The following is a 27,503-nucleotide window of genomic DNA, read 5'->3' on the forward strand; positions in this document are numbered from 1 at the left end:
CATTGTCCACCTATTGTGAAGAATGAGTAAATGAAGAAATGAGAAAATGACTGGTTTAAGCACTGAGAGTGTCACCAGGTTAAAGAGCTCAGTCGTTGCTCTATACTCAGCTGTCCTGTGAGTGTCACAGTCCTTGCAGCAAAAGACCAAGTGGGAAGTTTGCCTTCCAGGGGACACACAGATCCTAACTCATTGTTATATTTCCTCTCCACACAGTCTAACAATAGGTCCTCTTTGCCCTGACACTTGGCTCCCTGACTACCTCGTTGGCTACACAAGCAAATTTACAGTTGCAAACCCCCCGTGATTAATATCTTTCCCTTCACTCTGATTTTAGCACCCTTAAGCATGTCTTCTGCTAGTTGGCTGGTCCCATCACTACCCAGTGGAAGTTGTGTGTCCAGGTAAAAGGACCACAAAATATACTGCTGCCTGTAAGTCACAGCTGTACACATGGGTCCCTAACAATTTTTTTTTGTCTGCAATGTACTAAGGTTTTCAGGATTACACTGTTTGTAGCATGGACCAAACTCTAAGAGAGGACAAGTATTCACAAGCCCACCATTTTCACAGATGCAACAGCCAGACAGATAATAAAAAAACCTGGGAAACTAGTGATAGCAAATGAACAGGCCTCTGTATAGTGTGAAAGTAAGCTGTATTCTTTCCAAGGAATTGTCTTTTGCCTTATTCCCAAGCAAAGGTCCCAGCTTCACTGCCCAGGGGCTAGATACCAGCCCCCATTTTTGCACAGGGTGTTTTGAGCTGTATCAGCAGCAGCCTTATCTTAAAAAGGCCAAATCTACACTTCCTTGTTGAGGGTGAGGAGCAAACGGGTTTCCAAGGGCACACGTGTTTCTCTCTGGCTGCACAGGATGCTAACTGGACGCTCCTGCACATGTGCATACTGCTCAACTCTGCTAATTGCCACAAATAACAAGCACTGAAGTGTGACCATCGAGTGCATTCAGCTGTTCTTCAGAAAAAGCCCAAGAAAAGGGAATGGATCCAGCGAACAAAGAATGGGCACCAGGCCACAGGCAGTGTTGTGGGCTCCAGATACTGCCAGGCAGAAGTTAGCCTCCCTTCTTTTGGAAATACCTTTTTCCCCTCACACATGCTGCCTTTGAGATTCCAAAAGCAACAGAGAGTACAGAAAGGGACAGCCCTTGGGGCAAAGGGGAGGGGGACGGGATCGGGGACATCTAGGAAGGGGAGCAAAGCCAGAGCCGTTACTTTCTTCTGGGCATAAACTCTGCTTTCTATATCCCATCCACTGGACAGAGTGAAGTGCTTAATTGCACTTAAAGCACAAAGCCATTTTCCTTCCTGACACACAGCCTTTTACCTTCAAATTCACCACCACCACCTCTTTTTTAGGAAATGCAAACCTGTCCCAGCAGGCTGGAGGTCTCAATACCAGGGTGAGTTTGTCTGTACTCAACCCATTGCACTGACAGTTCCACACCAGGCTACACTTCCAGTCAGCACAGACACTCTTGAACAACACAATAAACAGAGAACAGCTTTTGCATCCCTTTTTTTTACTCCAGTGTAACAATTTGTGAAATCTGCCTACACAGAACTTGATGGCCTTACGGTACTGTCTCCAAAAACAGGCACAGAACAGGTCACATACATCCAGAATAGGGACAATGGAAGGTCACTATATATTGATGACTCCTATTCAAACAGATGCTCACAGGCAGCACCCTTAAATTAGAGAGCGATGTGTTTCTGTGGAAGCTTAGGTCTCTTAGCCACATTAAAATATATTCCGTAACAAGTGAAAGGTAAATCTCAGAGATCTGGAGACAGGTAATATGAATGACTGTCCATCAGCTGTTTGAGGTGGCTGAACAGGTACTTAAGCATTGAGTTGCAAAAATAATTACACCTGAACACTTCAGCTCTCATGTACATGGACTGCTTCCGTGGCCAGAAGGTGTTGTACTTATTGAATATACACAGTCAGTCCAAAATGCCCTAGATACATCAAGTTAACTCATCTACGTGTCTGCTAGAGATAAGCCCAGGCTCTGAGACATCCAGACTTGCTCCAGACAGATATAATTTGGTGCCCTCAAGTTCCAGTCATATATGCAACGTATCTCAAATCTCTCCAGACCAGGATGCTGGGCAAAGAAAAAGAAGCAGGTCAAGAAAATCAGGCAGAGGGCAGCCCTGGCTTCTGCAGCTGGGGTCAAGTCCAGCAGAACCACCACAAGAAGGACTTCACTGCAGCCAACTCAGGCCAAGGGATGATCAAAAGCACACGAGATGAGGGTTTGGGGATCTGGGTACAGCACAGGAAGCACAATTCATAGAATGGCCTGGGTTGGAAAGGACCTTAAAGATCACCTAGTTCCAACCCCCCTGCTGTGGGCAGGGTTGCCAGCCACTAGAGCAGCCTGCCCAGGGCCCCATCCAGCCCGGCCTTGAACACCTCCAGGGATGGGGCATCCACAGCTGCTCTGGGCAACCTGGGCCAGTGCCTCACCGCCCTCTGAGTGAAAAATTTCCACTTAATATCCAACCTAAATCTCCCCTCTCTTAGTTTAAAACCATTCCCCCTCGTCCTGTCACTATCAAACCCCTGAATTCAACTGCAAAAGCTCCGCCGTGGCTGTGTAACAAACCTGTCAACTGCAAGACTGAGTATCTGCACACGAAGGTACGGAGAGCAACCACGAGGCCTCACCACTGCTAACTTGCTTGACTGTGTTATATTGCTGCCTGCTTCAGCTCTTCCTCCTTTCTGAAGCCACAGAAATCCCCCCTCTCCCTTATTTTATTCTCCTTTGTTTCTCCCTGCAAATGTCTGTTACGGATTCTTTCCAGATGTTACTGATTGCTTTCTGGAAAGATCAGGAGGTCCATCCACACACTTGTCTTCCCAAAAGAGAAACTTGCTTTTCTATTTTTCGTGTATTAAACACATTTTTCCACTTTGTCTGGGGACTTCCAGGAAGGTATTAGTCATACAAGTACAAAGTATTCCCAAGTGAGACTGAAATCAATGGGGTAGCAACAAGGTCTCCCTCAGCAGATTTCTATGCCAGCAGCACCAAATATATACCATACTTGCCTGGCCTATTAATGACCTTTTAACTCCATACGCTCTTCAGTTTATTCTGAAATTCACCATTGTTTTCCCCACTGTTCAGCCGACTCTCCCTGATGTATTTTGCGGAGCCCACGGAACTGCAGCACCACCTGCCCTCCACGCTGAGGACCCCCGGGGTCGCCGGCACAGCTGCTCCAGCTTCTCCACGCTAACACAGAAGCTGCACTATGGGTTTGAGGAGCTTGCACACAAAACCCAGTGGCATCTGGAGCTCCAGATCAATACCTAAGAACAGCTTTGTCTAAAAGGAATATGGATTCTTTCTTGCGATGGATTTTCTCATCACATTTGTGTTAGGCTGCTAAGTAAAACAGAGCAAGATAGTTTCTTCTCTCTGCCACAGTCTCCAGATTGATCTGTCCTAGAAAATTCTAGTATAGGCAGTAATTTTTAATCTGGTGAATAGGAAGAAGTAGCAATTATGCCCACAAAAAGTTAAAAAGGTACACACAAACCCAAGCTCTCAAGCGGTGTAAGGCAGTGCCATGGCTTCTACAAATTTTTCTCTCACTTCAAGTTTTTAAGTGTTGGGGGTCTTTTTTAGATATGTCTTAAAAGATACCCAGATATTTGGCTATACCCTTAATGGATATTTAAAAAAAAAAAAAAAAAGTAAAAGAGCAAAACAACTTCACAAGGCACGTGCAGGAGGAGTATATATGTGACCACAGACCTGACAAAGCCCAGAGAAGAGTCATCTCAGCCCGATCATTTTTCTAGTTGCTTAAAACAGCAAATACACAGTTTAAAATCACTGAATTTCTTGGTTTCTGTTCCTCCCATGGCAAGAAGAAAGGTGTAAGCAAAGAAAACCAGAGGCGTAGAATCCAGTTGTACACACAGCTACTCCTCTTTTAAACTTGTTAATCGAGACTTTCTCCTGCAACACTCCTATAGTTAGATGAAGAGACTGGTCCAAAAGGGCACAATGCAGTTTAATTGCCTGACCCAGGGCCAGCTGACCTTTCATCAGCCAATTGCCTGGCCAGCCAATGTTTTCCTGGCATCAAAAATGAGTGATTGCACTGAACTACATTTAATCACATTATATTCTCTCACCTACACATCGTGTTTAGCCATTGAAGGCGAATAATATACAGTCCTGATGCCACAAAATCCTCCAGCGTATTTCCTCACTTGGAATGGAGAATTGCAGTGAATAGCAATGAGGCTCTTATAAAGAAGGTATTCCCTTTTCTTAAAGTACACAAATTCAGAAAGGAACTTTTTTTTTCTTCTTCTCTGAAAATTATTTAAAATAATAGATTTACATGAACAAACCCAAGTTTTCTCTAGAAGAGAATATTTCAACCCATGTTCAAGGTACTATGACTATGACTTAATAATCTGAGTGCATTCAACACTCTCCTTGAAATCAAAATAAAGAAAAAGCATGTGAAATATGCTTAGAACTACTTGCATTTCCCTTATTAACAGCATATTTTCCATGCCTTATTTATCCTTTCTGCTGGCATATCTGCTGCAGACTTTGAATCAAAGGAAAGCTATGTTCTTTTTATTGCCAATTTTGACTGTATCCCTGATAATAAACCATTAAAATGACAAGCAAATATATAAAACAAATGGAATCATTGATGCTTATGTATCACAGTTCTTGAATATAATAAGCACATCTCTCCCCTTCTCTCTTGTCTTACATCTGAAGAGGATTTTTTATTTTTTAACATAAGTCATAATTCAAAATTATCCTACTCAGGCATCAAATCACGTCTATAGCTAACTCCTTTTGGCGTTTCATACTACATTTCATACAAAATTAAGTGAAGGCAAAACCAGTGTCCATTTGTGTAAATGTTCATACTATTTCTCTGTTTATATAGTACTTTAAGTTACTCTAAGCTTAATGAAATTTAACACAAAGTATTTCCTGTAAGAAATCAAATGTCCAGCAAAACTGTCAGTTATCAATATGATTTATTGTTCAATTCTAGGGGGTGCTTCTACATGGATCTGTGTTCCCCTGGGTCTGTGGCAGGCTTTATCTCAGCCTTGTAACCTCTACAGCTTCCACACCCAGGGCTCCACACCCAGGTTTGCTTCTTACATATTTTGACCACAATTTTGAGGTTGCTGCCTCAAATCTCTTGCATCAAGCCAAGAGAAACATTGAGGAGATTTTGTTGGAAATTACCTGACTGCAGATAAAGGAGTCAGATAGCTCGAACTGACCTCACAACCGAGCTGACAGCACTAGCCTTGCTGCAGCAATACATTATGTCTGCGCCTACCCAAGTGTCTGTAAGCTTTCTAACCACGACTTCCATGCAGCTGCCTCTATTAGAGAAACTGGAACTCAAGACCACCAGAATGCAAAGTCCAGGATAATTTAGGATTCAGCAATTACCGCTCTTTGAGAGCAGTCCTTGGGAATCTTCCCTATTATGGCAGGTCACTCCAATCGCATGGAAAATGATGGATTTCCACAGAATTATTCCCATTAATGCTGATATCAAGCTACTATGATGATCTGTATTCCAGAGCAGTGCACTGCAGACATCTTACCAAGCCAAGCCTTTGTTTGTTGTTCTTAGGAATACACCCTACAAGATGACTTCCAGCCATGGAGGAAACAGATTTAATTTAAAAAATAATAGAACAACAAATAAAACACCTATGCCTTAAACAAGAGTTCATTAATTAAACAAAAACCTAAATTGACTTGCTTTGAAAATTCACACAGTGTCTACCCTCGTACTGCTCAAGAAATTCGGGCCAAATTCTCAGCATCACAAAGAAATTCAAACTAAGTAACTTTTTTCATTAGCTAGGAGGTTTCAAATGTACGACCTGAACATGGGCTGGCAAAAAGTATGAGACATGCACACACATTTTAAAATTTGCACATCTGTCATACATGTAATGCATTTGTTTCTCTCAAAGAAAAATCACAAAAGTTAAACAACATTTCTGACATCTGAAATTTCTTTGCAGCGAGATCATATTTCTAGAATCTTCTAGTAATAATCTACAGTTTCTAATTTTAAATTTACTATCGCTTCCAGTCTTCACTTAAAGTCCTGGAAACATTTGTTCCTCATTTCTGTTTGGTCATTTGGCAACCATTATTGTTATTTTTCTTGACAAACAAAATAAATCCACTCAACTAGATTCAACTCAAGCTGTCTTCAGTCCAGCACACTACAGCAGCATAACCTTGGGGATGCTTTCTGCTCGGCAGTAACAGTTCCTATTACAGCTCTATCAAAAAGACAGACAAACCTTGGATCAAAGCTGCTTCAGCAGACCCAGCCCATACTCCTGAACTCCACATTAGGACTCGGTGGTCAGCATCAGCCCCAAGTCTGGCACTGGCTGGGCATTTCCAAATGATCATTCTGCTTTTCAAACATAAGCTTTTGCTTTTAACTATATGAATCCCCAAACCCTGGCAGTTGTATACAAAGGCAGAATTAGTACACGTTATAACAGTTCAAAGGATACTTAAAATGGCTCTTTGTCTCTACTCCATCCCATTCCAGTGTGCACCAGACAAGTCCAAAAGCCCTGCTGGGTAAAAGCCCAGTCACTTGAACTGTGGGCCTCTGGAATAGACTGGCCAGTCTGAAAACAAAGAAATATCAACTACTGCTGGCATGTGTGAAGCAAAAAAGTTACCACGTATAAAAAGTGAATTAAAATATCCTGTTCAGAGTTCTAAAGACACATACATTTATTACTCCTATTAGTTAAAATCTGTTTGGGCCTACTCCTACTGTCACTAAGGCCAATGAAAAGACACTCTCCAACCTGACTTCTGTTAGGCAGCATTGGCCTATACTTTGCAGAGAAATTAGGTTTAACCTGTTCTTGCCCCTTGAAAATAATATATATCTTCCACTTAACAAGCTATGAGTCAAAGTCTACCTTCCTGTTATACATCATTCATCTGTAGGAAAGTCTTGTCAGCATTATCAAAACTTATTTCATAGAACAATCACTTTTTATAATCCAAAATACCTCATCATCTTAGTACAGAGAGCTTAGACAGTCACACATCCACCTTCCAGCAGCCAACAAGCTAGGGACATCATGAAGGTAGATTTAGGGTTAAATGAAGATCTTGGAAGATGGTGGAGACAACAGCCTGATAACTAGATTTTAAGTTCTCGGGATTTTTTAACCAGCTATGTTTTTAACAACAAATTCTTGAATTCCCTTAAATTAGGATGCCCTTTGCCTCATTCGCTTTTTTGCTTCTGAACTTTCAGAGCTCACATCCTCCAGCTCTTCTCCACAGCCACAGAAACAAACAAACAAAAAAAACTTAAATGTTACAGAAGCTCAGAGTGCACAGCACTGCAGCAGACGCTTACAAAGAGACAGCAAAGCTTACATGAAAAGGAATTTAGAAACAGAGAAGAAAGGTTGACTGCGGCTCCCATTCAGGCTAAAATCATGGTTTCGCCTCCTCTCTTGAATGTGCCAAGATCAATGTTCGGTTTGGCTGGGACTTACAGAGGCACACAAAGGTGGCCTCCCTTGCTTCTTCACAAAACTAATTTACCATGAACAAGAACAGCATTCAGAGCTGTTTCCAAGTGTTCTCGATTCATAACTCAAAATACAGTTTAAAGGGAGCCCCAAATTAATGTAAGCAAGATCTTTAAGTCAGTCTTATAGTTTCCAAAGAACTGCCTTATGGTTTACGTGGAGTAAGCAGTGCCATTAATCCAGCTCATTGTGTCAGAATAACACTGAATATAGCTGTAATTAAATTGCTGCAGTCTACATGTGCATAATATCACCTGTCATGTGCGTAATATCACCATTAGCCTGAGAATTCTCTCCACAAAGCCCATTTTGTTTTCTTGTACATTTTATCACTTTCTAAGACTACTTCTACGTGGTGCTTTTCCCTGTCGGTAAGAAAGCCTCTCTCCCTAAGCTGTAGGGGTGCCTTTGAAATTCACACATTGGAATTTATTCCCATTACAAACCTGCTGATCCAAACAAGCTTACAAACAGCAAGACCCGTGTCCTATATTTGCTAACCTCCTCTCTATATACTTTCAGCTTCTTCCCACATCCTCTGTTTGCCCAGCTGATAACACATGCTACCTGCTTTGGTCTGGCTGCTGCCTCTCAAAGCAAACATGGATTGAGTTCTGCCTGACTTTCCCCCAGAAGGAGCTTTAATATCGGTCTTTTTCCCCTAGCTGAGGATTTTCACCAAACTTGGGGGAACTTAGTCTCTCTGAAGCTTCCACATTGCTGTCAGCTCCACTGGAAACCAGCCACTGGATTCAAAAGTTATTAGCAGGGCACAGATGTAAACACACAGGCAGTCAGACAGGTCTACTGTATAAAAGCATGGCAGTACTAACAGTATAAAACAAATTAAAATTAAAAACCAACCAAACAAAACCCAAAAAACCTCCCCCCCCAAAAAACCAACATCAAAACCCTACAATTTTTTGGCTCTTAATCTCAATGTGAAAGATGTTAGGGCATCTCCAATTCCGTAACACATGGGATTTTAAACCCACACAAGGAGCCATTTGTAAATGGCACTGAGCATGGCAGAGGCTCTACTCGCAGGCTGTACCTGCACAAGCATGAGCCCAGTCTTCTCAGCTGAGGAGGCTCAGGAGACATTTGAGTCTAGAGGGCAAGGCATCATCGGTAAGAATAGTGGGAGGACGAGAGAAAATGAAAGTTACACACACATTGTTACATAAAATGGATTTGTCCTACCAAAATTTAAGTGTGAAACAGTATTTGAGCTTTTAGTTTTCACTTATTTCAACATTCTACTTCATGAATGCTATAATATAAAAAGCAATTCAGCCTTAATTATAGTGGTTTAGCTGGGTTGCTATAATTTTCCTGTCCCTTAATTCTCCCCATGTTTGTAACTAAGAGCTCAGGCTCTGGTAAATTTTTTATTCTTCATAATTGCTGAGCCTGAGTGGAGCAATAAGAGCACCATGCTTAGCGTTTCCTTCTACAATCTAAAGGCATACTGTGCCAAATATAAGCCACTTGAAATAAGTCACTGTGGGTAGCAATGTATATGCTTTAACTCATGGCGCACAAAGTATCTGATGTCATTTTTCGAGTCACCCACATACCTATTCACCTTGAAGCCTATCCCACAGCCAGACACAATTGTAATACTACTTCTCCAGCAGAAACATTCTTCTGTTTTTATCCTGTTGTTATTCCTTTGTTAAGTAGTTTCATTTTACTGGAGCAATTCACCCTTGGAACCCAAATAAAAAGAATTCCTGTATGCCACCAGTTTCCTGAAATGCTGCTCGCTAGACCTGTGAAAGTGAAGGATGGTGGCACCAGGGAATGTGAAAGAATTAGATCCTTTACCCAGAAGCTTTCTCCCTGTAGAAAGAAGGTGGTCTTCCACTACACTCTCCCCTGCCTATACAGGAATACAAACAACCCTTTTAGCAACAACAAATAAAATATCCCATTTTTGGTCACAACAACATACAGATTTTACCTCAAATAGGCAAAGAATTGAAAAGATGCCATTTTTAAAAGTGGGGAAAACCTTAGGCAACATACAAGAATATGGGAGAGATTCAGGAAATTCTTTCAGATGTTACAACATCTCTAGTTAAAGAAAAAAAAAAATAGTCCCCAACTCTACTTGGAAGATAGATATTTCCTCAGAATTCCCATTTGACCATAGATGAGGTGGCCACTAGTGACAGAAAGTAATATTCCTGGTAAACCAACTCATGCTTTGTGAGCAGAGCAGCTTCTAGAGAATAAGAGAGAAGTTAGGTCCTATAGACATGCCTATGCCATCATCTGAGCCCTTCCACAGAACGTGCTATCGGAACACTTTTATTAGACAGGAACAACCACTCTCATGCTTGCCGACCATTTTCATTTCCCCCCCTTAATTGTCAAAAGCTTTGCCCAGGGCCCTTTACTGGGCTCCATTGCTTTACACAATCTGAGCGACCCTCCCTCAGAGCACCTCACTCTGCTCTGACCCTGCCCAAGCTTCATTTTCCTGCAAGACCCTCATCCAAGGACATGTCTGTCAATGCCTCGCAAAACAGAGGCATACTTGATACACAGGCTGCTAGGAAGCAGATTTCCAGGCCCGTTTACAAAGGCTTCTTCACCAGGGTTCAAATCTCTGACAAACAGCTTGCCACAGCTTCAGTTTACAGAGTTTATAATTGTTCTGGGAGGTGCATTACAGAGTAATCAAAATGATAACAATTCTCAAAAACTGCAGCAGGTTGTGTGGAAAGATTAAACAGCTTGGTCTTATTCTCACTGGGCAACAGGAGACTTAGTAAACACTGAATTAACATTTTTAATATTATGAAGGGGAATTAATAACGTGATAAATATGGGGGGTGGAAATCAAGTAATAACCTATCGACAGCAGGTATGCTGCTGCTATCTGCAGGCTTAAGAAAATAACAAAGATTTTTTTTTGTGAAATCTCAGTAGGGAGCAGAGCATGCATGCAAGATTCATACAAGCAAGACAGTAAATGTGTAAGGTAGAAGTGGTAGAATATGTGAGGCCATACAATGTCTTCGCAACCAGCTACATACCAGAAACCATTTTAGGGGATTTTGTATAAGTGCCACTGTGCAGCAGGGGCAGACAGCTGTGATTCCCGCTTGCATACATCTAGTCACTCTCAAACACACACAAGAGGCGAGTGAATGCTTTCAGCCATCTCAAATCCATCCATCTACCCAAAATGGTAATTCCCCTCTGGAGTACAACACATACGGTGCAGTCTTTGTTTCTTTTCACTTGTAAGCAAAATAATTTCTAGGCGGTGTTGCCACCATGCTTAATTTAGATTTTAAAACATGCTGGACACCTTGATGTGATGTGAATGATGGCTCTTAAAACATACTCCAAAGCTGCCTCCTGGTCTTTACACTAAATATAAGAAATCGAGAGTTGGAAAAGGAAAACAGCAGGGCATTATTCACTTTCTTGTCATCTATTTAATCATAAATTTCCTTTTTTAAAAAGGAGGCTAAAAAAATTGCTTTGCATCACAACTAAATATTTGGAGTTAACACATACAGACCCGGGTAAAATTTTCATGCCACCCCTAACAATCAGCATAACGTTCAGAAGCTTGCATCCATTCCCGAAAAAAAATCTTCATTTTCTCAGCGCTGGGCTATGTAGGATTAATGCAACCTACAGCCAAGGCTGAATACCTCAGCTACTTTTAACTCACAAAGCTCAGGTATTGCTAGCTGCTAATATAGATTGCCTGCTAGGTATCCATCTACCTTCTTAAGCAGCCTTTGCAGCTCTTTCCAAGTTCCTAAAGGTCCTGTGCTACCAACATCTCCATTAGCAAGCTGGAGCTAGCTCAGGAGAGAGAAGCAGAGGAGAAAGAAGACAGGAGGTACCACCCTTTGCTTGGTGACCAAGTCTGAAAACACTGACTTTACCAAAGCAAAAGAACTGAAATTTTTCAGAGTACATTAAGCTATAGGTGAATATAGAGCATCTCTACACAGGGGCCAAACCCTATTATCAAATTACTGTATTGCTCTGAAGCAAAGTCGGCATGCAAGGAAGGCAGAAAGAGTGCTGTGCTCTCTTCAAGTCACCTACAAACATACCATTCGTACAACACCACTGCAAACTGACAAATCCAGCTCCCCGCTTGCTGGTATTTTATTAACCTTTTAAATTATTTAAATGTTTGCAAAAATTGTTGTCATTTTACCACTTACTCGCTTTTTTAAGGTAATTCACTTGAGCTTTGTAATGCAAAAGTGACAAGATGTGGGAAGAAAGGTTAAAAAAGCCAACTGATCCTGTTCTGGAATACAATTAACACAGCACTTTACTCTCACAGGGCAGTTCTAGCTTAGTAAACATAATGATAGCTTCACTCTAAGGTTAAAAGGAGGGGGCATTCATTTTTACCACTAACATACCTTAACAAAGGTTCGAAGATCAAAGACAGGCTGTCAGCATAATTGTAAAATAATACTTTTTCCTACTTTTAATTACATGAAATAGCTTTTATATATTATTAATAACATTGCCCACCATTAGAGTAAAACTTGATTAATAGCATTGCTTTATGCACAAACACAGAGGAGGTTTGTATAAAACAAGAATGAGTTGATTTTTTTGGATTGCAAACAGGCAACCAAACTAAGAAAACGTGCTCATTTCAAATGTGGCCAAGTCCAGGAGGTTTGAAGCAGGACTCTGGTCCCTCTTTGAGAAGGTTACATCCTCAAGAGGCAGTTGCCCTGAATTTAGCTTGAAAAGCCTGCCATGCAAATGGAGAGAGGGGGTTTATGCTCACTCAACTTCTCTTCTGAGAACCGATCACTTTTCTCATAGAAGAAACCCTCTGATTCCAAGTCTGAGCCAGAACCCACTGAGCCTCTCTCCAAGAATTTCAGTGGATTCTGGAGGAGTCCTTACATATGGCTGCTTTAGCCACAGCTGATGGTTGGCATCCTCCAGATATCCCACAGCAGTTTTCCCATCACACAGTATTACACGTCACTCAGAAGAAAGACACTCTATTAATACAAAACACTGATTATTAGGAGGTTACACAATCCTGGCTTATTAAAGCAAGTGACACCCTGCTGATACTCTCCCCCAATATTGTTAATATGTCAGTAACACAAAATAAACACAAAAAAAATACTCCTTGCAGTAATAATTCTTCTCAGTTTCACATGTCCTTCTCTCCAAGAAAATGTATTGCATTTGGAGGTTTGAGGGATTAAGTGATCTAAAAGGTTTTTGCATCCCTGTCTTCCATGACTTACATTTGATAGCTTTGGTCCAACCTTAAAATTCACTGAGCCATTTCTGCAGATGAAAGAATATTTTGCATTGTTTTGATTGCACTTAATAGAGGAATACTGTAGTACAAGACAAAAACACAATAATTTACAATAGATAAACTTCTATATTTGCACTAAAAAAGTCAATTTGCTTTCCACGTGAATGATTTAGATATTTTTCCAAGAGATGAACAAACTTCAGCCATTTCATAATTCCCAAAGCAGTGAATACAACAGCTCACCAATGTTACAATCGCCATTTGTTCCACAGCACATGCAAGTTACAAACTTTCATCATATTTAATGTGGTGATTACACTTGTTTTTTCCAAGTTGGCTTGCCCTGTAGTCGAAAGGGCTGGCACAGTGCATCTTCTCTGTAGAGTAACATCATTACTCAGTTAGCTTCATTAGCAGTGGATCAGAGAGGAAGCTCTCAGAGCAGTTGTGTGAAGTTTCTTCCCAAGCAGGGATATAAGGTCGTAAGTAATCCAATTATTTCAGTTGGAACTACTCAGACATTTATAATTAGGCATTGAACCTGCATTGTTAAACTGCACATAAAACAGTAAGCATCCCACAGCAAAGTTCTTGGCAGTATCTAAACCACCATTTTTACTAGGGTGGAAAGGGGAGATTAATGTGTCTGAAAGGAAAAGTCATCTAGAAACAAGTTATCATGGCTCAACTTTCTGTTAAAGATGACTTGCCTCTGTGTGTATCCCTCATGATACCTGCACACCTGCAAACTGCAGAAATGAACAGTGCATCTTGCATCTTATTTGGAAAGTCAGTAATTCTCAGTTCTGTGCCTGCCTTCCACCACTCTGGCACCAGCGTGGAAAAGCTGCTTGAAGAGACCTGAACCCACAGCCCAGAAGGAAAAGCTGTGCAGTGGCCAGTGCATGGCCAGCAGCTGGTCAGGGCTGCAGCTCCACCTCCTCAGTCAGCAAAATCACACTTCAATCAGATGAGGGCCAGACAGGCTTTGGCATTTCCAGACCTGTGAGAGAGCCAAGACCTGAGGTGCATCTAGTTTGATTATGCAATTTCCAGTATTTGATTTATATTTAATGGAAAAACACATATGATTTCAGCAGTACACTCAGCCTTTTAAAATACAGCCCCAAAAGTACAGACAGGCCAGTTACGCTGCTGGACACCCTCCCTACATCCCACTTTCTGGGGAAGTCCACTCTCCAATGTCACACACCCAACTGCACTGTTACACATATGCTTTCCACAATAGCTCCTAATATCAATACGAAAGAAATAAGAAAGTCCTAAAAAGTAATATATCCCTTCTCTGGGAGGTTAAGATGCCTCTTATGGGAGGAAAATTGGGTATCTGGCAATTTTAGAATGATTTAGGAAGCTGGGATTGTATTTATTTCCCATCTACGTGAGGGAGGGAAAAGGGCTCATCAAAAACATAGTTTGTTGCTCAGTATGGTCTTTTGCAGGACTTTAACTTCTTTTGTTATTCATTGAAATTTATAAGTGAAAGCTGAGAGTCACAAATGGAAAAGAGATTTGACTGGCAGCTACAACTTCAATTTGTATGAGAAATCTCTCTGGAAAAGATCCTTATTTTGTCTCAGCCTCACCTCCCAGTAACAAAACCATGACAGTTACACTTGCTGTCCTCTTGTGTACCCATCCTCACACTGGAAATTGCAACTAAATTACAAAACAGCTTGTCCAGCACTCATGAAAATAAAATTCATAGTCCACTCCACTACAACTAATTAATTTTCTTAAAACTGTATCCCAGAGCGATCAAATGAGACACCAGCTCTTTCATGAGAAGAAAATCCCACTAGAGTTCCTTAACATCAAATATAACAAACACCAACGTTTCAACATTTGTATCACCATGTTTGAACCCTCGTGTTTGCATATGTAAGCACACATTTGCATGTAAGCATTATGTATTATTAATACTGGTTAATATTATTATTCAAAGGTAGTAGTCTGCTTGTGCTCTGTTTGAGATATGCATGTAAAACCAGCTCATGAAATGAAACAATAATAGATCTCTTAATGAACCTAACCATAAGCAAAGAGAATATATGACCATATTAACAAAGCAAAAAAACACGTTCCACCTCTCAGCACTTACCGTTCACAACAGCTCCACTGTGAAGTTTTATAGTATAGCGCTTCTTTTGTCTACCCGGTCCTGGGAACCCTTTTGCACATTTTCATATAGTTCATATTAAATATGGGAACTTAAGCTTCTCTCGTGAGACACAGTTCTAAAGCTATTTTCCCTAAATAATAGCCATCTGTTCCGAATGACCTCCCCAAACAACTCGGTTTGTTAATGGCAACTTTGCTACAGTTAATACACCAGTTGGGATTACTCCAGCCAACTTTCCATGGGCCTCTATTGTTATGAAAACCTATTATCAGGCAATTAAACGACAGCAAGAATGTAATAAAGTACAACAGTTTTACTTGTATCATTATCCTGGGTGCTGATGTTAATGAAAGGCTATCGCACCCTAGACTGTAATTCCTAGATACTGTCATACAGGAGAATAACTCCCGTCAGCAGCTATTTTCAATCTTAATGGTTTGAGCAATTAGAATCCTTGCCTAAACCCTTCCCCAGTATTTCGCCCCAAATTAAATTAAGGACAGCTGTGGGATTATCTTCAGGTCTTGCTGCTGAAGGCCAGGTATAAAGGACACGAGGCCAGTCTTGCCTAAGGCTTGGCCAGTTTTTGAAGGTATCTTGTTTGTTTGTTTTCTTGTCAGCCAGGCAAGCCTCATGGAGGTGCATTCACAATCACTTGTCCTCTGTGTAAATGAAACAATAAACCAGCTTTCTAAATTCTCTATTCTGTACTTGTCTCAGTAGAAAATAATGAAGTTGAATTGCCCTTGTAGTCCTTTTAGTATCCCTTTGGCAGGTTGAATTTCTGGCATGATACCGTCCCTTTTCTTTTTTCATTTCTAGAACTAAACATAAAGTTAAATAAACCTCTCTGAGAAACAAGTTGCACATAATTGCCACAGATACCACAAGATGTCTAAAACATTTAATCTTTCTAAATTGTCCTGGGTTTGAAATTTATACAATCAGCACTCTGTATTTCTGATATATAATGTAGCAGTAGGTCTAAAAGACGTTCTTTTTTCCCACCATGAAAATAATCTAAAAATTTATGTTGACATGAAGTACTACTTTCTATATCACTGAGACGATCCAACTGCAGTCATACTGTTTGGCATAGATTCAGCTAATATGCATTTATAGTCCTCCTTCCTTGACAGAAGGCAGTATATTTCCCAGCCTGTATGTGCAGTTAGGCTAAAGTGTTGTTTTTCACTGGGACTCATAACCTCCACTCTTTGGAATATTTATTTTCTTCCTAAGATGCAATAAGGAAACTTTATGCAACTTACTATATCAATTCTACATCAATACAGGCTTCTTCCAGTTAGCTGATCAAAACAACTAGACAAAAAAGCTCCCCAGTATAAATTACTGGATGAGAGACAATATGAATTAATTCTTTTTTTCATAAGCATTTTTAGATTGTTTTATAATTCAGGTGGTCTTATAGCAACAACATTAATTTTATAAGGCAGAAGTGTTTGACTATCTAGTTACATGGGCAACACTAAGTACCCTATCCCAAGAAGGGCCCTTCAGAGAGAGATTTTTTTCCAAATCAAATGAAAAACACAGGATCCACCTACATCACCTCTTAGAGAAGATGAAATTTATTTTGTTGCACTTCTCTTGAGAAAGCACGGCAGTTGCCAAGCAAGATAGACAGACTTGATCCTCTTTCCAAACCCACTCCCTTTGTCAGCCCATTATGCAGGGACAGAGTCAGAATCTCTTTTCTTTCCTTTAGGTCCATAATCCAAGCCAGAAATGGGAAGAACTAGTGTTACTCCTCCTTGCTATCCTACACATAACTGATATTAAGCTAAAATTATACACCAGAAACATTATCTTTAAAAATTGTAATAAAGCACAAGGGAACCTTATAATATATAGCAATGTTCCCTGTATATTTCTGTCTGCTGGGAAAAAGAAACAGGAAAATAATTTATTAATATAATAATACAGACGGGCTTGTTTCTTGTAGGAACACTGATAATAAAGCAGAAGAGCAGAGTTTTGTTCTGTAAAATGACTTGTGCTAGCATGAGGAAGATCTGAACATCACTCATACTGCTGAGAGAGAAAACATGCATTTCCCAGCTCCCTTATGAATGTCGATTTCATCTCTCCCAACTCTCTATTGTCAAGCAAAAGAAATATGATGTAGACTTGTACAAGAGCCAAACAACTGACATTTGCTTCTGGTAGCCCCACTGAAGTTGTGCACCTTCAAAACCAATATTTTTGACTACTATCCTCTCTGTTCCTCATCATAACCATTGTTTGGATCTCTTTTTGAGACCTGTCTTATTGAAAATATCTTTCTACAGTGATGGTGTCCTTCATACCTACAGTGTAATATGATGCGATTCTGCTATTGACACCAGAGGTATTTCCAAACACCCAGGAGAGCGATGTAACACAGCTGACCATTTCCCAGAAGTTCCCAAGAAAGAATTTTGCCCTTACAAGAGTTATCACAATAAGCTTGGTCTGCATACGTTGTAAGGGACAACTGCTAAAAAGGTCCAAAGTCCAATAGGTACAGTAAAGGGTGCTTCTGAAGCTGCACAAAGGGAGTTTTCCCCTTTGTGTCACAGATGAGACAGAGTAAGCAACAACCTGTCCAGCAGGGAGGTTGGGCAGAACGTTGTCTTGCTCCAGCTGTGCAGCTGCACACAGTTGTCCCTCGCAGGTCCTCCTGGCCAAGGTCTCCACGCATCCCCCAGCATTCATCCCCCCACTCATATCCAATATCCAGGATCTTTACAGGATCTTTCCCCCAGGCAGGATCATCACCACCTCCTTTCTGGTCCCTCTTCTTTCTGAGACCACTTCTTACTTTGGGAAACCTTCTTGTTCAAGACCAGCTCTGCTTTCCAGAGCCCTAAGGCCTCAGCTCTCCCTACATAGGCTACATACAAAAGCCCAACACATGCCTCCTAATCAGTGGTTTATGTCTCCTTATTAACTGTAGGATTTGGGATGTGCCACTTGTTTAATTCCGGCATTACCAGAATTTAAAGCCTCCCCATACCAGGCTTCTGCCTGGTTCAATTTTGGACATCCACAGACACAGAGTTACAGGCCACCTGCTAGTGTTCACAATTTTTTCCACCTACACTACTTTGGTACAGATTTATTAAAATATAGCTTTATGACAAATAGTCAGCACAAAATCCTGATTAGACCCGAGTTACAGAATTCCAGACAAAGCCTATGCACAGGTACCATACTCTTGATGAAACCTAAAGACAAAACAAAGCCTGCAGGACCACTGAGCATAGCAAGGGCTTTCCTCAGTATGGTCCTGGTCACTACAGACAGGACTGCAAGCACCTGTGTTGATATGAACACAGCGCCCAACCCCTGGTTATCAAGATGCTTGTATTTTGAGGCACTGCGTGCCCTTCATACGAGTTGCGCTAGGGGTGAAGTGCAACATTTGGCCTATATTCTTGACACTGAGCTTCCACTGGAAAAGACCGCCCCTGCCCCCTTGGTAGGGGCTGGAGGGTGGTGCAAATACATCAACTAGATGCTTAAAAAAGTGGAGCTGTAAACTGAGAATATGCAAATAAGAGCACTAGCTTCTGCTCTCACTTGCGCCAGCATAAAACCTAAATGGCCCAAGGGAACTCAGTATAGCTGAACCTACATAAATAATGAGCTGTGAAATCAAGCCTTGAATAGCAAATAATACACTTCATGATAGTGCTAATTTCATAATACTGCCGCATGACCTGCCTTTCTCCATTAACTTTCCTTAGAATAAGAGAGGTAAGATTAGTACACAGCTGATAACCATCTAATCATTGGTTACATAACAATATAATGCCTTAAAATTGGGTTCTGAAATTAAGCCAAAAAAAGCTTGTAAATAAGAAACAATTTTTTTAAAGAAAATTCTAATGAATTTTAGAAAATAGAGTTTGAGACATCACTTGCTTCCTTCACATATAAAGACAGAGAAGAAGCACTGTTAGTTTTTTCTTTCCCCCTACTGACTGCTAGTGAGGCAAGCTTATTGCCTGCACACATCATTTGACACCCTGAAAACAGAATGAGTGCTCCACTGGCAGCGAAGGGAGATAGAAACATTCTCAACATTTGTCACGTTCCCTGATTGGTTCTCACTGAGCTATTTGGCATGGAAATGTGAGCAAGAGTGGAGCTCTGTAAGACAGAACACAGGGAAAAGCATCTGCAACAAGGCATTGTCTTTCTAGAACTGAATGGTGAGTTACGAGACCGAGACAGGAAAATGCATCAGGATGATACATTTGATAATGCCTTTTATGCAAATAAAGAGGAAGTTAATTGTTAAGTCCCAATTAAGTATGTGTTCACTACTTTGCTAAAATCCATTTATTGTCAAGAAAGCATACAAGCACACACTTAGCTTCAAAATGGATGCAGCTTCAGCATGTACCTCAAGTTCAGCATATACCAGAGCACTCTGCTAAATAGCGATAAATGACAAAGAGCCGATTTCCCTTCAGCTTCCAGAAATTGCTTATCATAAACATGATAAGCACATAGGCAGGTAGCTAGCTGCACTTGAATTTTCCAGCCAAAAATTACTGTGGAACACTTAAAACCTGAAGTAGCAAAAAATTCAAGCAAAAAGAAAATGGAATTACCCAAGGAAGCTCAAAAGAAGGCCATGCTTAACTTGACTCAGATTTGATTGAAATTCACCTTCATTCATTAAAAGGTTTGAAAACTTTCAGACTCTCAAAAATTAACACTCTGGTTGCAGACCAGGGTACACGAGCCATTTTTCACAGGCTGGATCCCCTATGCAACTTTTCTCACAAACCTATCAACTGAACTGATAGTTACACAGGCACTCATAATCCATGCAGGAGCAAACTATGTTTCAATAAATAATGACACCTAGCAATGTCTACCCACAGCCAGCTGACATAAAACCTCTGAAACATCTTACATGTATGCACACATCTCCATTTCTGCAGCCACTCCTAAGACTAACATACATTCAACTATGTTTAAGTAACATACGTGCAACTATTTAATTAAGTAGATTCTCAGGTTAGTACAAAGTCATACAGTTTATTTTGCCTTGACTTCAGTTGGGCTGGCATTTATGCTTAAAGTGCTGCACTTTGTGTCCTACGACTCGTGAAGTAGACAAGAATTATTACCTCCATGCACTTCACAAATGGGAAACTGAGGCAAAGGAAGGTTAAGTGACTTGCTCAAGGACAGCTGAAAGGTTAGGAATTATGCTGTTGTGAATGATGAATAGGAGAGTGGCTGAATAACCCCTTGTTTAAAGCCTGTAAGTATGCATACTGAAATTGATTAACAATAGGTCCTTTACTTTTAAGATTGCTCATTGGAATTTTCCAGCATTTTGTGTTTATTTTCTAAAACCCTCCACCAGCAGCAAAGTTCACACACATAAAAGCATTATTTATCATTAAAACATGTAAAAGTTATTCTAATGTCAGTGACGCTGAACTAAATTTAAAACAAATTCAAAGATAAGCTTTATCATCTAACTTCCACCTGTCCTGTTATACCTCTGCGCTGAAGCCCACAGCGGTACCTTTCGGGCAGATGACACCTTCGCTGCGCACAGTCAGACCTAAAGAACATCAGCAACGTGCCCAGCTGAGGGAACGCCCTACCTCAGCTATTCCTATCTTCAACACAAGCAAGTCAGAAGTGTAAATCTGCCTTTAAAGTTCAAATTCCTTATGTTTGCACCTAGATATTTCCTCAGAACGTCAATTTAGGGGTTTTAAGTATACATCCATGCAAATCAATGAATGACAGGCAGACCATAAGCAGTCATATTTGAGCAGTCTCCATATACAGGACTCTCCAGATACTGAAAAGATCAAATGCATATGCAGCAGAAAAAATGTAATTAAAATCAGAAGCCAAGAAAACTCCAGGCATTTCCTATTGTCGAATATGCACAAGAAGGGTGACTCAAAGAACTTGCAGCTTCTTTTTGAGCACAAACAACAGGCACTCCTGAACTGGAGGAACCAGGGTCACAGGCACAGGGAGATGCATCACGGCTATAAATAATTCTGATTTTAAGGCTACAGTTAAATGAAAACAGAAAATACAACTGACAGCACCTATGCTTCTTGTCTTTCTCTATATTCTCTTACAATTGACCTTGAGAATACTTAATATTAGCCTAAGGGTGGAAAGAAATGTTCTTCTTCACTACAATCATTTAATAATAGCTTGTCCTCCTTCTGCTCAATATGCAAGTAGACACTGCTTTTATAATACCTTCAGAAAATACTTTGTTCATATCGTTAGCTACTGCATAAAGCATAGGGACTGCATATGCTTAAACCAGAAATCTATAATAGTAGTGCTGGCTATCAAGTATTCGGATATAATAAATCACAGTATCACAGCATTGTACGATACCATGAAACAATTCATCTGTCATTCAACACAACTATTTAGAAAGCTACTTCTGGGGTGGGGGCTCCTGCCCATCAACTGGAAGCAAAAACCAAACAAACATATTGTTAAATCAAACTGCAAAGTGAATTTTGATTCAACAGGCATTTTATCAAGAAAAAAATGTCTGCAAGCAGTTTGGAGATGGGGTGAAATCAGATTGTTAAACTGTATTTTGTTCACATCTATGAAATGCTACGGGTTGACATTGTCATATGTTTGCTGATGGATGGAGGAAAGGAGGCACGGGCTTTCCACCACCACCAGGCAGCCCTGAACCCTGGAGCCGCACTGCCCTCTCCCGAGCTCTCCGCACACTCGGCAGGCAGAGTGAAACACAACCAGCTTTTCCTGAGAGCATCCGTAATGCAGGCAAAATAGCTACAAATGCAGTTCAGGCGTGTTGGATAAACTTCGTCGTTTTGCAGCCACACTGAGAAATGGCAGAGAAGTCTAATGCATGAATACCACTGCCTGCCGCAGTCCTCCGTCTTTCCTTGTTGGAGAGAAAAAAGCACAGATTTTCAGCAACAGTCAGAAGCTGGGGATCCTTCCAGAAGGATGGAACATGAGCAACGATGCTGTCTCAGGTTACTTTCTTGTAAATAAGATTAGAACAACTTGAAATCAGCAATCTGCAGAAAACCCTCTCTCTCAAGAGCAGAAGGTCATCCAGTATGCTGCAGGATGGCAAAGCAGGGTCTGTAAAAGGAACTGGGAGCTTTGCTCTCCTATACCATAGCAACCAGGGCAAGAATTATTCAACCAAAAAACATCCGGCAATTTTGAAGATACGCTCTTAGAGCAATGCATAGGTCCTTTGTGATTCCAGAAGGGGAAAATGCACGTGCATTCACATCTATAATTACTGTGATTTCTGGAATAGTCACAATAAGCATACAGACCAGCTGAGAGGGAGAAGGCCATTTGTGACTGGAGCTAATGTAAGCGTATACATCATTCCACCACACAACAAACTTCAATGGTAGAAATCTAGATCCAAATTGTATATAGGATACATCCCTTAAAAGCCATTTCAGCCATTTAGTAGGCTAAATATAGGCTCAATTTTCAATAAAGCCAGTTAAATACTGCTTATCTTCTTTTTGCCTGTCGTAAAATAGTCTCTGGAAATCTTTTTTTCCTCATTTTCCCTATTCATATATTTTCCAGCCCTCTCATTTAACTTCCTGATTCCAGCTCCAGCCCTGCTTTACAAGCTCATTCCTATTGAAATGGTTACAAGTTCTTTCCCATTTTTCTTCCAGGGGTTCATGAGAACACATGTACTGGATGTAATTCAGCTTCAGAGGACAGTGAGTTTAAGGCATAATTTAAAACAGTTTCATTTCCTTCTCTTAATGCTTATGGCTGCATTTTTCCTTTGCTGATACACTATAATTGAGTGATACACACTATAATTCTATTTGAACAGAAAACAATGGTCATGGAGAACAAGATGACAATGAGCCAACTTTTGGCCAACAAGTCTTTGCTGCAGCTCTAACACACAAGAAGTTAAAGAGCTTTTGAATTAAAAGGATTCCTGTAATGGAAAGAGCTAACAGACAGAAAAGGGCACAAGTTCATAGGCTGTCTTGAGGATCCACCTCTTCCACCAAGTTCCCAAGACATCCCACCGCTGGAGGACCAGTCAGACCATGAAGGAGAGCTACTCTCACACAACTCTGTATGTTTATGTCTCATGTTAAAAGACCACTACTCCTTGCTTACAGTAATTTAATACTTGCTGTTAGCAAAGCAACATTCAAATATTTAACCTTTACGCTCACAGTTGTTCCTTTCTTACAGGCACCTCTCTCCATGATGCTTTACTCTTCCATTTGCAAATATCAGTTCTTTCCTTATGTTTTAAGCTGATCTTAAATTAATGCTGCTGCTCTGTTTAGCAACAGCAAGAACTTCAACTACCAAAGCACCTTTTCATGCCAAAACATCTTTGTTTGTGCACCAGCAACAATGATTAATGTCAACACAGCTCTGGGAATCGTGTTTGTTAATTAACTGCTGCTGTAGAGCTAGCAGGCAGAGTACAAAACATGGCATTCCTACAGGGTGTACACAAATACTTATTATTTTTCTTATGCAAAAAATCCCAATGGAAGACTTATTGTTTGGGTTTGTTTCACATAACAGATGAAATAGTTACACTTTTTGTTAGGTATTTTGGGGTAGGGTCTCCTCGCCTGAGCTCCGCCAGGCGGAGAACTGGAGTGGAAGAAAAGTAGGTTGGGTTACTATATATGAGAGCCCTCTGAGCGAGGTCACCCCTGGAGTAAGGCAATGTCTGCTCTAAAATGACATGTGATAAATTTCTGAAGGGGATTATATGATACAGTTTTCTGTGATAGCAAGAGACTGAACTCAACGACCCAGAAAGCCCCTTTCCAGTCCTGTGCTGCTAAAATGCTACTTCCCAGACACTAGCTATTAACAGCTGTAAGACACCTGCTGTAAGAGAGCAGTCTGAAGCAACCTGTGTAGCAGGTGATGGTGACAGGAGACACGCAGCATCCTTTTGGGGCACCACTTCAATCAGCTGATGCTGCCAGAGCTCTCTGTTGCTCTGGAGACCACAGCCATTCAGGGCACTCAGACAGTGGGACTGCAGGAACAGCTCAATGTAACTAGAATCTATAGCCCGGAACCTTCTGGCTGAGTTCTCCACACCAAACAAACTTACTGAAATATTCCCCAACTAGGAACTGATCCATAACAATAACCTCTCCGGGTGGCTCACTGCAAAACCCTTTTTGCTATCCTGGATCCTGGGATGCTGCTGTAATTGACTCATCCATTACTTTAAAACGCTCTCCAGTTTATCCTGCCTTTATCACATCTAGCCATTGTAAAAATCTCTTCTGTTTTACATCTTCCCTGTGCTTTCAGCAAGGCTATTACTCCTATAATAAGCTTAATGAGGACACTGAGTGGAAGAGTCTTCACATAAATCATCACAACAGAAAATGTTCCGGAGATGCATACAGCAATGTCACACTGCCCTCTGTTGAAATTTGAGGCACTAAAGTAATTTTTAAACTTCTTATTTCTAAGGACTAAAGGTTAATTATTTAATATTTTTTAACTGCAATAGCTCTTTCCAGCCATTAGAGAAGATTATTATTTTTTCACAGATTACAACATACATATTGAACTAAGTTTAACTAGCGGTCAGAGAGAGACATCCTTAGATCTCTAAAGTTAGGGGGGCAGTAGGGAGGGACAGCAAATTCTGAACCTGAATCTGCCTTTCAAACTTGAAGACTTGCCCCACCACTAACCATAACAGACTGAGCCCTTTTAGCAATCGAGTCATCAGTTCACCCACAAACCAAGCTAGCTCTCCCCAAACTCATTGACTGTCACACTGTCCGCTTCCTTCCACAACCTCGGACAACTATGACAAACAAGCTCTCCTTAAGAAAAATTACTACAGGGAATACTTCTTCCTCAGCAAAACCCGTTAACCTGAACGACACCCTGGGAGGAGGTGCTGAGTGGTCTGCAGGTGTCACGGACACTTACCCTCTACACTGTAAAGGACTCTCCCGCTGCAGAGCTCATCCTGTCTCTGCAGCATATTAAAAGCAGGAAATACAAATCATTCCTCTTCTGTACTTATCAGATTGTGCCACATCTCATATTCTAAAAATCCCAGATGACATTCCATGATTACACCACAAAGCGTTTTTGATGCACACAGACCCACACTTTAATTAGCCCACTCTGCTTTGAACACATTGCCCCAGAGATGCGTCAGGAACAACATTCAATAGAAGTGTCACACTCTGCATTCAGCAAGTCTATTCTTAGGTACAGGAGGAAAATTAGACTGTGTGAGAAACAAGTACATACTCTTGACCCCGTTCAGTCTGAGCTTACTGTTAGTGGGGTGAAATCTGGGGAAAACTTTTGAAATTATTGGCAGCAGCCTGTTGTCAAGAGAGGGTAAGTTCATGCCAGCTGCCCCTTCACGTTGGAAGCGGTGGGGTAACGCCACAGAGAGGACAGCAGCCAGCACAGCCAGAAGAGGATACTCTGTCCTTGTGTGGCCAAGCAAAACCTCAGCAAGTGCTATGTGCGAGAGAGAGCAGTTTTAAACCGACATCTAGTTCAGAAAGAACACAAAAAGATTGGCTTGTATAATTCAATTATATGCTTTCACTGTTTAACAACAGCACAGTGTCCCCTTCAGAGACGTTCACCCCATATAGCTGACAGGATGGAGTCTGATGACTCAGGAGTAAAGCCCATTTATCATGATTGTTTGAATACATATTTTTATCACATGTTGACACTCACAAAAGCAAAGGCAAGCAAGACTCTTCAAAATGTGTTTTCTAGTAAAGATAATGTTTTCTAACTCAATGACAGCTACAATACAAAATCCAACTTATCAGCATTCTTCTCTGATATAAAAAGTAATTCATCAGCTGTATCATCGCATCTAATAAGAATATGCTATAAGGTCTCAACTTTGAAAATGCAAGTCAAAAGCATTTTTAAGAACCCCATGGAGCTTGTTTCAATTTTCTAGCATTTGCTGCAGACATGAGAGCACCAGCCTTTCTTCTTTTAAATTACAGTAAAGAATGGGGGATTTTGGTGACTCTAAAGATTTCTTAATTTCAATACTAAAAAAATTATGTCCTCTGTAGCATGGTCCAAGAGGACAGGACACAGGGCTAGGAGCCAGGCAAGTCTGACTCAAGTAAACCATTAGATACACAAAATCAAACAATCCTTTATTTCAATTTCACCACTGCTAAAACGGGAATATATTAGCTGGCTCTGTTTACAAAACTCTTTCAGGTCTGTGAAAGAGTGAATTATCATCACTTTGACACCCCTAGCAAGCTGGGCGGGTATTTGAGGCCATGAGGATAACACAATGACGGAGTCTGAGCATACTCTAAGCAACATTAGCTTTAATGATGTATATGCTTCTCCCTGGAACAAAGGTGGTCATAAAAAGCACACTGAGCACTCCCCTTCTGTTAGGAATTTCAACACCAACAGTAATTTGCAGACAGATTATCAATGTCACCTAAGAACAAACTTTATATCAGAATTGAAGTAGAAATCAAACTTTTCTGACATATATACTGTTTCTTATTACCAGAACAATGTATAATAGAGAACAGAAAATGTGTATTCTGAAGTCTAAACCTTTAGACACGCACTTAAAAAAAAATAATCTTACACCTTGAAGCCTATAGGTAACATCAGCAGTCGATAACAGATGGAGACCACAAAACAACCCTCCCTGATAGTTGCCAAATGTGGGTCTAAAGAAAGGATGGATGATTTTATGCTTGGAGCCAGTTCTAGGAAATCAAAACAAACACCCCACACTAGGCTACCAAGAATCATGTGTTAAAACTCATGTCCAACCACACATCAGTCTGCAGGAAAAAAGGATGTTTTCAACACTTCAGCTGAGTAACACTTCACCCTCTGCTAAGCCTGTGTGTACAACAGTTTTACAAGACTCTTTGGTTTAATTTTTTAATATTGATCCTAAAATATTAAACTAGAGTTCAGTCTTTTAGACTGGAGATCATTCAAACCCAGAGCAAAATTTCAGAGAGAATGGAGATAACCGAGTTGAAACACTGAGGGCAGGAGGAGGCAATTTTTTTTAACCAAAAACGCTGCAGAAACATTGTCGGCACATATCCTGCTCTTCACAACTTCAGGAAAAACAACAAATCAACCAAAACTCCCACTAATTCTTTTACCTTATGGGCTGCAGAGACATTACGGGCCTCATTCACTGCTCTCGTTTCTTCACTTTCACCTCACTGCAAACAGCAGAAGCCAGTGGCTTGCTGCAGTGGTGAATCCAGCCCCAGCCTTGGCTCCCCCAGCCCACGCACACACATTGCCCTGCACGCACCCAAAGGCATAACACAGCTCTTTCTATCAAAAGCCAGACTTTGTCACTACAGCCATCTCTGCAGGATGGCAGT

The sequence above is a fragment of the Pterocles gutturalis genome, unplaced genomic scaffold (genome assembly GCF_000699245.1).
Source record: "Pterocles gutturalis isolate BGI_N339 unplaced genomic scaffold, ASM69924v1 scaffold35829, whole genome shotgun sequence".
NCBI lineage: Eukaryota > Metazoa > Chordata > Aves > Pterocliformes > Pteroclidae > Pterocles > Pterocles gutturalis.